The 15,787-nt window shown below is 35.1% G+C and overlaps 1 pseudogene; it reads left to right on the forward strand.

Annotated features, from left to right (window-relative positions):
• Positions 1 to 1,489: 1,489 nt before the first annotated feature.
• On the forward strand, positions 1,490 to 14,573 carry LOC138313082 (FHF complex subunit HOOK interacting protein 2A-like; annotated as a pseudogene).
• Positions 14,574 to 15,787: the final 1,214 nt, after the last annotated feature.

Here is a 15,787-nt window from a genome sequence, read left to right on the forward strand (position 1 = left end):
CTCCCTTGCGTACGCTTCACGGAGCGCAGCCTGGCGGAGAGTAGAGAACTAAGGGAAGGGAACCAGTCTAATCGCTAACCTTTTGGAAACCGGCAAATGGTCTATTGCGCTCATAAAATAATGACCTAACAATCGCTACCTAGCCGCAAGGGAGCTAACTCTGTAATATGCAAAGATGGAATGGTAACTTGAATTAATCTAGCCCGAATCATCTGTTTCTTAAAATGACACACTTTTATTTTTTGTTTTATTTATATGCTTATATTAGCCCGAGATACTCTGGCCCTGACACCAGACTTAGACACTATGGCAGATAGTGTCTGGTTTAGAGCCCCTAAACCAGACACTATCTGTCATAGTGTCTAAGTCTGGTGTCAGGGCCAGAGTATCTCGGGCTAGCTTAATATAAATAAACAAAAGGTAAAAGCTGTTCAATTTAAGAGACAGCTTAATGGTTCGGTCTAGTTGTAGCCGACAGGTAATGTAAACTTCGAATAATCCGAGAATTCGAGTTCACTGTACTTTACTTTGATATACATTTATTAAAATATTATGGCCAACAAAACGCATTGAATTGAACATGGTCTTTGATCAGTTGTAATACTTCGTGTTTATGTATCTTTCCCCAAAGGTTACTATCATCCCTAAATAATCTCGTAGTAAAACTGGGGGCAAAAGAATACACAGGTAAATGGATCCTTTGATGTATATCAAAGAAATTGTATAACGGTACACTGTGATTTGAAATTTTGCGTCGCTCTCTCTGTTAATATTCAAATATGACAATGCATATTTGTAGCTTCCCAGACTAAGAAGCTAAGGGTAAGAACAAAGTGACCATACATTAGGGTGATAAATTATAGACCATTGGTACAAATTACACGTCAGAAGTGACACATGATTCCACTGAAATTCCACCATTTTTTTTAATTGTAAAAATCCACAGACCAATCATTTTAATGGTAACATGAATATATACGAAAAGATGTTCGATACCGAGGAGAAAAGGATGTCGTTTATGTGGATTTTATGAAAACTTTCGATAAAGTACGTACTACATGTTCTCTTCGATTACTATAAAGAAAAAATCCCGGCGATTTCGAAGATTGACGGAAATTTCAACGAGATCTTGCAATTAACAAAACCAAGGACGTATCCTTGACAAAACACACTTGTTAGTGACATTTCTAATAGTCAACTGGACAGAAAACATATTTAGTGATCAAACGATATGCTGATAAACGGTTTAGCAGCAAAACACTGGAATTCCCCAGGGCTCTGTTCTAATACCAATATTATTTGTTGTTGGATAAATGGCATGTCTGAAAAAATCTTTAAAATCACGGTATCCTCTATTCCAGGATGATATTTGCCTATACCTCGTCTATCTGTATTATTTTGTTATTAACCTACATCGACCCGTCACTGGTGAGATTATTTGAAAGGATGCTTGAATAATTCCGGATTTGCAGGTTCCGTTTTCCAGCTTCAGAATTAGTATTCTGTTTCCGGTCAAACGTGGACGATACCCGGATGCTGAAAGGAGGAAAACTTTTCAAAACACAATGCTTTGTTTCTTGATTATTGAAAAACTTGACCCTATTTGATAAGTTTACACACACAGAACCATCCATGAAGAAGAGGATGTTTTCCAAGTTTACAAATTACCTCCATCAAGCTGTGGAGGCGGTGAGTTTAGGCGTTGTTTACATGTGCAATTTGAGTCGCAGTTGAAAAATGGCTGGGCTAAAAAACGAGGCTGTCAACTTTATGTCACTGACTCAAATCATTGTTCGTGATTGTCATTTTATTTTCTTACTCAACTGTCGATTCATGTTGCAGGGATAATACTTACATAATAATGATTTGATAGACAATTCAATATATTTTTGATTAAAAATTTTAATTGAAACAAATTAAAATTGATGAAATATTGATTGTCAAATTTGTTGCTGCATCAATGTAATGAAGAAAGTTAATCTCGTGCAAATATAGCGAACCAGTTCATGAACGATTTATACAAGATTATCTTACAAAATGTATATAATTGTTGAAGACAGGCTTAGTGATATGAAAATATATATGTACATGTAATATAAGATAAATGTCAACAGAATTCCCTTTAAAGTAATATAAACTAATCTTATAAAGTTATGTTCTTCATGTTAATGTTTTTTATTGCAGCTTGCCCCACAGATTCCCTTGCAGGAGGAGTTTGTATACCACTGGAAATCTGTAACTGGCTACTTCATGGACAATAGAGGTATACATACTTCTCTAAAAAGTTTTACTTAATACTTCTTTATAGTTTGACTATGTTGAAAAAGTTATCATATTACAACCTGTCTTGCTTTTTTCCTGAACAAATCTTCTCCTGAATATTGGCCCATAATGAATATGAGAGATGGCCAATATGGCTTCACTGGTATAAATCAAAATATATCCTTTAATTTATTTTCTTTACAAAAAGTTTTCTTTATTATGGTAACTTTCAATTTGTATACTGCCGAGTATATGTCATCCAAAGTAAGTTGAATGTATTTTGTTTAGGTGAAAAGTTGCCTGTGGACCAAACCAGCATCCCGGTACATCTGGACCAGATGGTAGTGCTACTGCAGCAGGAGGAAAGTGAGGCTGAGAGAAACACCACAGGACCTTGTATGGAATACCTCCTCCAGCACAAACTCCTGGAAACCCTGTACTCACTTGGCAGGACTGATGTGAGAATAGCGGAAAGGGAGATAATTTATGGGAAGGGGATATAATAAAAACATTATATAATGGGTTGAGACCTGCTCACTGTTTGGGATTTTTTGGAGGGACATTCGTGGTCAAATATAGGTAGTTTGGTCACTATGTATCCAAAAATGTATTGAAGGACATACGCCAGTGTGGAAAGGGAGAACTGCACTTAGATTGTATGTTTTAAGAGAATATCTATAGAATCTGATGTTTTGTTCAGAATGTATTCCTCATAATGTTTTGAAAAATCATTATCATAAATTATTATTACAAAGACTTGTCAAAACATTTAATATGGGTAATGGTGCTAAATGAAGCTTCAATTAACCTAAATTGGACATCAGACAAAAATACTTCATATTATATTTTAAGAAAGAAGATATTTTCACTGTGAGTTACCAGATATATTTATTTTTTTTTTTAATTTTTGCGTTAGTATATTCAATTTGTGATATACATTCACATTGTAGCATCCTCCAGGCATGAAGCAAGCAGTCCTGACATTTTTCACAAAGTTGTTGTCCCGACTTGAGCAGCCGTTACTGCCCCATGTCAATGTACACAGAGCTGTACATGTAGGTATATTAAACCTAGAAACTGTTCAGAATCAACATCATGGTTACACATACTGTTGAACCATTGAACTTGATGTTATATATTAAAAAATCCTTCAATTTGTATGTTTTCTTTTGTTATTTGATGCTTAATTTACTGAAAATGAAAACTCCGGTAATTTAAGTCATAATTTATTTCTGGTTCCAATGATTTTAATAGCACTTTCTCTGGTATTTTACTTCTTAAATTTACAACCTGTGCATTGTAAGTCTTGTAGATATATACTGGCTGGCAATGCCTGATGTCTCATCCCGTTGTCTTTGATAATAACATTGTTTGAAATTGAGTCTTTTAATTATCAAAATTATCGAAACTTTTAATATGGAATTATTCTTGATTTATGAGTATAAAATAATGGTTTTTTTTTTCATTTTAGCGTCTTGTGAAAGCATGTGGAGAAGTCAAAGCCGCCCCTTCAGAAAGTGAGGAGATCCAGTTCCTTTGTACAGTATGTGCCAAAATCAAACAGGACCCTTATCTAGTCAACTTTTTTATCGATGTGAGTATGAAATTATAGTTTCATATTTTATTAAATTATTGATAGATCAAGATGTACTTAGTCACTGTTATTATTGCCTAATACATATTCATGTGAATGTTGATACTTTGAAATACTGAAAACAAACTTTTTTTCATGGGTACTAAATTTCATGATATCCATTTCAAAATAAATTCACAAAGATAATTACATTTGAGGATTAAAAAAATTAAATGCAAATTCCTATCAGCATAGATGTTAGATGCATATACGAATTCACATAGATTTTTTTTGTGCGAATTTACTTGGATTCCTAAACTCCATAAGTAATTCGCACATGAACGAAAGTTGATTTACAGTGTTGGCCTTGTGGTATATTTCCAGATACACTGAGATACAATGTTGCACATATGTTGTGAGATCTTTATGAAGGTGTTCCTCTGCTATCCTTAAAGTAAATATAGCTTGCATATCAATTAATAAAATTGCCCTTTCATTGAAACAAATTCATGATTTGTATTTGAAAGATGCCAAAGAAAAAGACAATGCCTGGAGCAGCCAAACCCGTCACAATACAGCCATCTGAAGTGTCAAAACAGCCATCTGAAGTGTCAAAGCCTCAGTCAGATGTGTCAAATCAGCCATCTGATGTGTCACCTCCGACGGAGATGTCACAACAATGTCAGTCCGAGGAGAAGGCTTCAACAAACAATGTCCAATCTAAGGAGTTCAGTCTGGTCTCTTCTCTAATCATTCTTAGCCATAGTGCTGTAAGTTGTGTGTGACTCTTGTATAGATTTTAACCCTGCTATAGGGAATGGGACGACTGGTTCAGTTGTGTTGTCAGTGCAATGTATATAGTAGGTGTTTCCCTAAGTCACTTTTAAATAATTAATCAGTGATTGTGTCTTCAAGCATGAAAAGTTAAAGGACCTTAACACTTAAGTCTTGTAAAAAGCTGTAATGATTGACTTTGTTTGCTAAGAGATATCAAATATTAGATAGGTCTGCAGACTCGTGTTTCATTCATTATGACATGTAGTTAATATGTATTGTCATACACTATATAAATCATATACGATTCTAGCAGAGTATCTACAAGTGGGTAATATGTACCGAGATATAACCACAAGCCCTTTACCTCTTGGTCGCAAGTTTGAATCTCATGTGGGAAAGTTGCCGGGTACTGACCACTGGTCAGTGATTTTCTCCGGGTACTCTGACTTTCTTCCACCACACAAACCTGCCATGTCCTTAAATGATCATGGCTGTTAATAGCACATTAAATAATCAAACCAAACCAAAACTACGAGACATATATTAATTTACAGGACAGTCGGGTGGCGGTGAAGGCCTGTGAAGGGCTGATGCTTTGTGCCAGTCTACCAGAACCGGCCGCAGCCCAGTGTATGGTACAAGACACTACTTTTTGTGAGGAAATGTCTCAGAGACTTGTTGAGTCGTATCTCAAACTCCCATCACTGGTCAATCCTATTGATTTGGAGCATGTGGAAGCAAAGTGGGGGTGAGTAGATGGAGCTGTATGGAATCTAAGCTACAATCAAACTAGTGGATTTAATAATAAAAACTTGAAATTTGATGATCTGAAAATAAGGGACTTTTTTGTGCAGATGTTTCAATTTCATGTATTTCGCTAGCAAAGAAAAATTACATAAAAAAAACACATCTTAATTGACATAGAATAAAATTGAATGCAAGTTTGCGGGAACTCATCTTTAATCATCATCTAAATTTAGAACAAAATTGAATGCAAGTTTGCGGGAACTCATCTTTAATCGTCATCTAAATTTACTTTAGTAATCTGCTAATATCAGTACAATGACAGACAAAAGATATGTTTCCAAATATTAATCCTTCAAATAGAAAAACAAAACAATAAAAAACATCTTTTCTTTTTGCATTTTGACTTTCTTGCCATTCTCAGGCCCTAGGAAACAAAAATCAATGGAAATTCCATCTTGAATTATGAAACTTGATATTTACAGGTTGGATGTGATAACAGAGAGCGAGGACCATCAGACTTTTTAGGAAAGCGCCACCTGGTGTCCTTTCTGTCCTGGCTTGATTACTGTGATCAGCTGATTGGTTTGTCTAATCCGAGTGTCGCAGAAGCTTTAGCAAAGTCTATCCGAAACTTATTCCTGGATGTGATCATGGAGCCGTCAATCCTACAAACGTAAGAACTGTAATTTTACAAATTATTTCTATGTGATTTTATTTTGCTTATTTCACAATCAAAGTGAAATTGTGAACATTTGAATGCTTATAATTAAAGCAAATGTATTGGTACTGGAAGATGACTTTGTTCAAAAACTTACATTTGATCAAAGTTAATGCCAAATCTGTCCTACCAAATACTTAAATAAATGATTTTGCCAGAAATTTGTTTAACTTTGCTTTAAAATCTTGTTTAAAGAAAACTATGATTTGAAAACAACTTTATGATGTAAAGTTAATAACTGTACAAAACATTAAAACTTGCATGAGAGGAATGAACCTTGTGTTTGACAGATCGGAGTCTGGAGCCGTACTAGCCACAGCGTACCTAACGCGATGTCTGAGGACCGTCTGCTCACCCCAATTATTATTAGGTAAGAGAGATATGTGATGTGCATGACGTTGTGACGTCACATAATTGTGTTCTCAGAAATTCAGATTGAAAAGGTTAGCGCACGCAATGTCATAACCTAGGGGTTGACAAAGAAATCTCTTATGGCTAAAGCCGTAAAATCAATGAATGGTTGGAGAACAGCAAAAATATATTATTGTGTAACAGTAAAATGAGGAAGGGCTTGTATAGCCACTCAGACTTGTTTTGTAGAAGAGAGTATCTAGTAATCTGAGGTGGTTTGTAATCTTTGTGAAAGAAATCAAAAATATGAAGAAAAAACTTCTTATTGGAAATGACTTAGATTGGAACTTAAGATTATTAATGGGATGTAATATTAACTCTTATCCAAATTTTAGATAAACTCTCTATAACCAATTATGGAAAACACAATCTTACTTGCACCTACCACATGTCATATATTTTACTGTATATGTATTCTTTATAAATTACATTTCAGAATTTTCAAAATTTATCTTGGGCGACAGACGTGAACCAGAAGTGTTAGATGAACCTGAGAGTCCTGTCAGAGATAGACTAATACAGCGCTGTAACCATTTATCAGAGGAGGTGAGCAATAGATAAAGGTTATATAACTGGTATATGTCATAAAATTTTATTTATAATTGATACATCTTCTTATAAACAGTGAAACCTGAATTTATCAACATTTAACTTTAAGGAAATCTAAAGTAAAAAGGAAAATGTATACAAATCAGTCTGCAGAATGTGGTACATATATATCCAGCAAATAAGATGTTCCACCTTAGCTCTTGACTGGGTCCCATGAAGTATTGCTTAATTCAGGTTTCACTGCAATTTTTTTTTCTCTCTTTTCATGACCATCAAATCATTTTCATCAATTGTATGCTATATCTCAATATGTTCTGCATGTTCTGCCTAAAGCTAATTGACAACATTGGTCAACAGGAAAATGTAAAGACTCAGGTGAGAAAACGTGCATGCTCATACAATGTATGAAGATATTACCAAAGATGTGCTCCATTCATAGGAGAAACACTGGGATATAATCATGTAAATAGCTTATTTGTGGGCAAGAGCTTCAATGTGAATCAATTCCATCATATTTAATATGTCTGCATGCTATATCAATGAGCGTCGCTATTGCTCTTACTAACACTGTATATAGTAGTTAGTAATCTAATATCAAATAATTTAGTCTAAATCTAGTAGCTAGAGGCTAATCTTGTCAATTATAGACATGAAGTTGAAAAAGACATTGTTATTATCACCAATATCTGTTAATTAAAATATTGCAACAAAAAACGCATCAAGTCAAATTTTGTTGAAATTTTAGCCTACTCAGTATGATTCTTTCCTGGAAGAAGAGAATTATTTACCCCAGTAGACACATTTGAACTCTTCTAATTCAAAGGGTGGAACAGTCCATTACAAAAGTTAAGGGGCGACAGCATTAAATATTTATGCTCATCTAAAAAAATATTGTATCTAAGGATTAACTTGAATATATTTTTTATTTATGGAGATATAACACAAAAATCTGAGTACACTCTAAATTAATCCTTATAATTCAATTTACTGAAGATAATCTCTTCAATATTCAAAATTCATTTTGGAACTCTTTTGTCTATGAAATCATTACGCCATCATCTCAGCCAATCAGAAGCAACGTTGCAAATGGCGACGCCATTTTTTCCTCTATGGGCTGATAAAGTAAATTTTAAAGCCAATGAAAATGTTCGTAACAAGCAAAATTGAATTATACTGGTTTAAGAAGGAAATAGTAATTTGTATTTAAAAATCAATTTGAATACATAAAAAAAAACATTTACCTTTATTATCTGATATTTTTTCTAAAGAACTACAAATGGAGCCTTAGATATATGTCATGGATACAAATTTTCTTATATAGATTTCAAATATGAATCTAAAGTGAATAGTCAGGCAAAGGAAGGCTAAAGTTGGTAAAAATGGTGATAATATATCCAGTATAAGTTCATATGAAATAGAAAAATAAAATTTAACCAAAATGAATGTTGATGAACTATACCGTAATTCATATAATACTGTATTCGAACCAATAAGCCTTCGATTGCCACCATAAGTGTCCCTCCCTCTTTTTGAGGACACAATTTTACTTACGTTAACTTAAAATACAGACTGAAATTATGAAACAGTGTAGGTTCTTATATTTGATTCTTTTTGTAAATTAATTGATTAATGGCTTACTCTGTGCAATATATATGGGCATTTATTGGGTTGAATGCAGTATTCGTGATTTGGGAACTCTGGAACATATGTGTTACTCCCTTTCCAGCTGTGCCTCGCCACCCTGAAGCTGTTTGATACACTGCTGCAGAAGGACGAGGAGCATGTCATCCATAATCTAGTTTTACGCAATGTGATTGGTCGAAAGTACTACAAAGAGGAGGAGCCTGAAGTGAGAGGGGAGGAGCCTACAGAGGGTGTGACAGCTGCCAATCAGTCAGCTGATCCTTCAGTGTCAGATACAGAAGCCAAGCCACTTTTGAATGGTTTAGAACGTAGTCAGTCTACAGATTCCGCAGGTAAAACACTGGCATTGTTGGGGAGACAATCCCTAGTAATAGGCAAAGTTGTGTAGGTGATAAATGAGTAAATATCATAGGTAAAATATTCTAATTACATGGCAGGTAGCTCTCGTGTATTACAAAATATATTACAAAATAATTGGACCCCCTCTCACATCCTGTCTTGTGTTTATACGTCACATAAGTGGACTGTTCCATGAATGGCGTAAAATTCTGTCAAATGTCGCCGAAAGGTACCAGACAGATCTGACGAGATAGAAAAATCTAGCACTGGGTATCATGTGAGATTTTCCTGTCCAAGGAGTGAGAATCCAGCCTATTGTTTGTCTCTACTTCCTGCTCCAGCCACGTCCTCTCTCCTTTCCTATACCCCAATTATTGCCACGCATTACGGTCTGTCTTTATGCTTTAGGTACATCAGAAGGCTCCAGCCTATCGTTTGGTTCTACTCCAACAACTTCGCCCAGCAGAGGAAAGTCCGAGGTGCATAAGATCGTCAACAGGTAACATGACTTTTTTCAAAATATTTAACAGTTGCATTAGAGAAACTGTACTATTAAATTTTGTTGTTTGCAATTTGTAAGAATGATAAGACAGTAGATATTGAAAATTAAAAGCATACAAAATATTCAGATTTAATGCAGATTTTGAGTCAAAGATAGAATGTACGGTTGTTTTTCTAGATTAGCCTCTATCCATTATTTGCATTATGTAAGGGTGCAATCATTACAGTTTATGAACAGAAGGATTATCTTTTAGAATTAAAACAATTTGATAATAACCAGTTTCATCCCTTCTTTCAGTTTTCTATCCCTGGTGCCTGAAGATTTGAAGTCGAGTTACCAGACGGCAGACAGTGGATACGATATGTACCTACGGGATGCTCATAAACAGGTGAGTAAAGGTCACAGAGCTTCTTCATATACACAGGAACTGATATCTTATAGATTCTAACTGGTATCTTATCATAGATTCAAAGATTTAAGGTTTAAATAGACTTCCAACAAATTGTTGTCAAGGCCCAGAGGCCACATAAAGGGCCTGTAGCATTTTATGAATGAAGAAGCTATAAAATATGTAAGGTCACTGGTGTCAATAAGCTAAAAATCTTCAAATGACCTTTTATTTTACGAAGAGACCTAGAAACCTGGAGAATAAACTATTATTTTGAGAAAGAATTTGAACAGTAGAATTGATATGAAAGATGTATGGACTTCACATCTGGTAATTTATGCTTGCTTTTGAATTATTGTAAAACTTACTTATACTTTAATAAGAGGAATGGAATAGCTCTGATTAATAAATCTCAATCTATTATAATACTTCACCTTTTATTGTCAGTTTAAAGATGTGAGTGCTATGTGTTCTGGATGGTCATGGCCAAGTGAAGCAGTTCCTGTGGTAGACAACTCTGAATCAACTTTCTACGAAGGTGCATTCCTCAAAATGCTTCTAGACAAGCTCTCGCACATGCTGAATCAGGTAAATCAACAAACAAAAGATATTTATAAACGGTTTTATTGAATGTGGTAAGCAGCCATGATAATTTGTAGGTAAAAGTTTCTTGCTGCTGGTGGTTGTCAAGGATACCAAACAACTATAAACCAAACTTTTTTCGCTGCAACTTCATTTCTCATTTTTAGCTCACCTGGTCAGAAGGACAAAGGTGAGCTTATGCCATACCGTGACGTCTGGCATCCGGCCGTCCGTCAACAATCGACTTCTTCTCTATAACCGCTGGTCGGAATTCAACAAAATTTGACTGATTTGACCTTATGGGTTACTGACTGAATATTGTAAAAATGATGGGGCTGACCCCCCAGGGGGTTGAGGGGCAGGGCCAAAAGGGGGTCAATTTGGCCATTTCCATATAAACAACTTCTCTGCAACTAAGCATGGGATAGCAATCATAATGCAATGGTAGCATCCTTATAGGGTGGGGATTCAAAATTGTGAAAATGATAGTGCTGACCCCCTAGGGCCTTAAACACGGGGCCAAAAAGTTTAATTAGGCTACTATTTTCATATAAATTACCTTCCTCTCTGAAAATATTCATTGGATAGCATATTCCTATGGTATCTATAGGATCATTATATGGTTGGGTTTCAAAATTAAACAATGGGGTCAATTTGTCTTTGTGATTTTTGTATCATTATAACTACTAAATTTCAGAATTACATGTACTCAAAAAGTTTATTTTAAAACCAGGTGAATGATAAGGCCCTCTGGGCCTCTTGTTATACCTAGAACATTTTCAGGGAGATATAATATCAAGATCTAGACTTCTGGAACTTTTACAAAAGATGTCATTCATTGTACATACTCAGAGGTATTCAAGTATTACAAAACCTACAGAGAACTTTGACAAGATGGACGGTGATAGTAATTTCTTATGTATGTGTTTGTGTTCATACAGTCGACTCCATGAACCTTCAGGTAAACATAACTGGTGTCAAAGCAGGCATGGCTGCCACACCCTTACCTCAGGGTGAGGATACCTTCTAGAACCCAATATTCTGACCCTCAAGGGCCTGCCAGGGACCTCCGGCCATCCCATGGGTCCCCCTTCTCATAATCCAATGTCGTTATCAAACCGTCAGTTCAGTCCGAATCCTCCATGAATTTCCCCTGGAGGGAAACATTCAACTCTTCTGTTTCCAAAGCCTAAACACCTATGGACCAATTCAGGGGTGAGGCGATAACTTCATGACTGTAAAAGATGGTATTAGCAGACCCTATAGGCTGGGGATTCAAAAATTGTACAATGGGAAAGGGGGTCAATTTGGCTGGCTAATTTCCATATAAACAACTTCTCTGCAACTAAGCATGGGATAGCAAATCATAATGCATTGGTAGCATCCTTAATAGGGTGGGGTTCAAAATTGTGGGAAAATGATAGTGCTGATTGACCCCCTAGGCCTTAAGCACAGGGCCAAAAAGTTTAATTAGGCTACTTATCTTTCATTATAAATTTACTTCCTCTCTGAAATATTGGGTTATTCATTGGATAGCATATTCCTAATGGTATCTATAGGATCATTATATGGTTGGGTATTTCAAAATTAAACAATGGGAGTCAATTTGTCTTTGTGATCCTTTCCCCCCCCAATGTATCATTATAACTACTACTAAATTTTCAGAAATACATGTACTCAAAAAATTTTAAAAACCAGGTGAGTGGTACAGGCCCTCTGGGCCCTCTTGTTATACTTAGAACATTTTCAGGGAGCTATAATATCAAGATCTAGACTTCTGGCCAACTTTACTAAAAGTCGAATATTCAATCAGACTAAACAAAATCTCCCCCCATCCTCGGTACTCCAGGGGTTACTATCACTGACAGTATATCAACCCCTGGACTATCTCATATTAAAACTGGAGACAGATTCTTTTCTGTATATTTTCAGGAGTGAAAAAAATCAACTACTAGAATATAACCAGGGGGTCACATGCCTGCAAAACTTCAAAGCCACACAGCCAACCACAGTGTACCGTTATACACTTCTTTTTTTTCAAAGGATCAAACTACCTGTTTCTTCTGTTGCCTTCCCAGCTTTTGCTATAAGATTGTCTAGGGGTGGGATATTATGTCAGTGATAGTAACCCCTGAAATATATCGAGGATGTCATCCTGCATTACTCAGAGGTATTCAACCCAGTATTACAGAACCTTCAGTAATGACTTTGACAAGAATAGAAGACGCAAAGTGTTGTAATATTTCTAATGTTACATTTTTTATGTTGCAGTCATACTCCATGAACCTTCAGGTAACATTACAGCTGTTTATGTGTGTCGAAGCTTGCAATGCTGCCACACCCCTTACCTCAGTGAATACCTTCTAGAAACCCAGTCTGTCAGTCAAGGACGGCACTAGGACACTCTTCTCTATCTTAACCAAGGTAGGATTTCCTTATGTCTCAACTCTAAGCACATTTAAGTTCATTCCCCCCTGAGACACATTTGAACTCTTCTGTTTCAAAGTTTGGAACAGTTGTCGTTAATGGATTTTCAGGGCGTAGAGCGAGTTTAATTACTGTCTGTAATGACCAGGTTTATCAAGAAATATATTTTTTGTCTTAATTACTTGTTATTACTGCTTCTTAAAACAAATCCCAATTCTGTCATTGTTTGTATGTTACAGTTATCCCCTATGCTGGAAGGTATCTAAATGAATACCTACCCACAAGGACAGATAATTCTCTAATATTCAAATACAGAATACATACAATAAACTCTTAAAATATCCTATAAGAAATTATCTCAGCATGACCTTTGATCTAGAAATATTGCCAGGTAATGATTAAGATTGATGGATTAATCATTTTCTCCAGTTACCCCAGCTTTCATTTTTCACCTTCAATTCCATGTTTTAAATGGCAATTGCTGTTAATAGGGCCAAAAAACTTATACCAAACAACTAAGTCATATCTGGATATTATACACATGGTACAGTAGTTATGTGGTCGTATATAACAGGACAGAGACAGGTTAGATTGATATTACGTCTTTGCATATTACTGTGACGTCATTATTTTGTGTGCGAAATTCACATTGTTTTCTCTAGATAGTATGATGTTACACCCACACATACATCATGACGTCACAATCAATATGTGTCCGCAAGGGCAAATAACTCATAAGTGAATATCCAATTACAGAACTTTTGATATAACATCTCTACCTCAGATTTTCTCCACCAGATGATATACTGATTGTATACTTGACTTTTAATTTATATCCATTTTATGACAGATCGCTAATGAAGTTAGCGTAGGAAGCTCGGTAATGACCCAACCTCATGGGACAGAAGCAGTGGTTATTGCTAGAAAGCAGTTAATGGGCATGTCACAGAACATCCACAGGTAAGACCGGCCCATTTCTCATTGTTTGTAATGTTTTCAGTGTAGGGTGTACTCCCCTAGTGCTCTTCAATTGTTTTCAGTCGAGGTGTACAATTCAACAATGTTGTTAACGAGTGCCTGATTTGCTGTGATTTTCTTTGATTTATATAAATCAGTTAAGGCATGGGATGATCTTACGACGTTTGCTCAGTATGAAAGCATGGCATGTTTAATATCATAGAAATTAAAACTCTGATATTCAAGGAATGCTATATTTCGTATACAATTATTTAAAGTTTGTACAACTGACACCTTTACTTCAAGTATATGGAATATGCAAATGTGTGTATTAATTGTATTTTCTATAAGGACACTACATTTTATTTTTCAATTTTATTTTCTGTAATGTATTACTTGCTTGAAATTTTAACATTTTTTCAATTCAAAAAATCTTAAAATTATATTGTAAACTTGACATTTGATTTTTGTTAATATTGTTATGTATTTAACCTTGACCTTTGAATGTGGCCTTGACCTATAATTTCCCACTACACTTTGTGTATGCATTATAATTTGCTTCTATGATATAATTTAACCTTGATACATGATTTGCGTCTCTGTTACTATATTTATATAATCTTGACCTCAGAGTGTGACCTTGACCTTTGATTTGTATTGTTAGAATGAGGATTTTAAACACTACTAACATTGGGTAAGTGGCATTGCTATATCAGTGTTTATTTTCTCTGCTTTTCCTGGCATTTGCTGCATGCAATATGACTTCCGTGTTTGGAATAAAGTATTCAGTGGCACATCTGGGGCTTATTTTTGGTAGCAGGAATAAAAGTTTGAGCTTTTAACATGAAAAAAAAGCATGAAAATGTCTTGAATAGACTTTAAACAGTGTATGGAGTCTAAAAAGTCTAAAGGTAATCAAATTTCCAAAATTTTGAATGTTTGTTTTTTGCATCGGATGTTATTTTTTAAACGTAAAAGAAAATAGACTGGTGCACTCTTCAGTAATATAACATTTATAGGAAGAGAAGAAAACTTAAATTAATAAAACCAAACCCGATTCAGATGATAAAAAAGTTAGAAATTTTCATGGTTAATGAACCCTGTTGTTTTTATTGTGTTGAATGGTGAAAGAAAGTTCACCGTAGCAATTCTATGGACTGTTACACATTGTGCACAATTGCATGTTTGGACTTTAGAATCAATGATCCAGTAATCCCCCACACGTACCTGTTCGCTTGCAACTACCAAAACACATCAGAGCTCTCCATATTAGTATCGAGATGTTAATAAGCTTACATACACTCATATTAAATAGCGAATTTATTTATAATGTTAATTTTAAATGGCTAATGACAGTTAGATTATCAAATTAGAAAATTACATTAATGATCAAACTGCCTCCTGCATACTTTCAGTACTTATGCATTATATGTATATTAATGACAAGTTTAAAACATTAGTTTATTGGGAAAATAATGTTGTATTAACCATCAAAGTCCTGAATCCCAATGTCCACAATAAGAGAGGTAGCGTCCAACCTAGCTCGCCAGGTGACACTTGCAGGCTGTCAATGTAATCATCTTACCCATGGTAGCATGGTATATAAAAGACAGCAAAAATCAAAATATGTTTTCTAATTATTACACACATTACCCTTGCGCACAGATTATACTTTATAATAAATACAGTTCAATGGTCATCATGACACAGAAATGTCCATCTATCTATAAATTTGTTTGTTATAATTGTTGTTTCAATTAGTTAGTCTTACTAGCCTTGCCTCAGCAATGGTTTTGCTATTAATATATAATAAGCGAGCCTATTTTCTTTAATGCTTCGAGATCACACTGGAGGCAGTTTGATCAACATTTGGTAATTGCCAATCTCCCAACTGCCGACGAAATAGTAATG

This window comes from Argopecten irradians, unplaced genomic scaffold (assembly GCF_041381155.1).
Source record: "Argopecten irradians isolate NY unplaced genomic scaffold, Ai_NY scaffold_0589, whole genome shotgun sequence".
NCBI classification, from domain to species: Eukaryota; Metazoa; Mollusca; class Bivalvia; order Pectinida; family Pectinidae; genus Argopecten; species Argopecten irradians.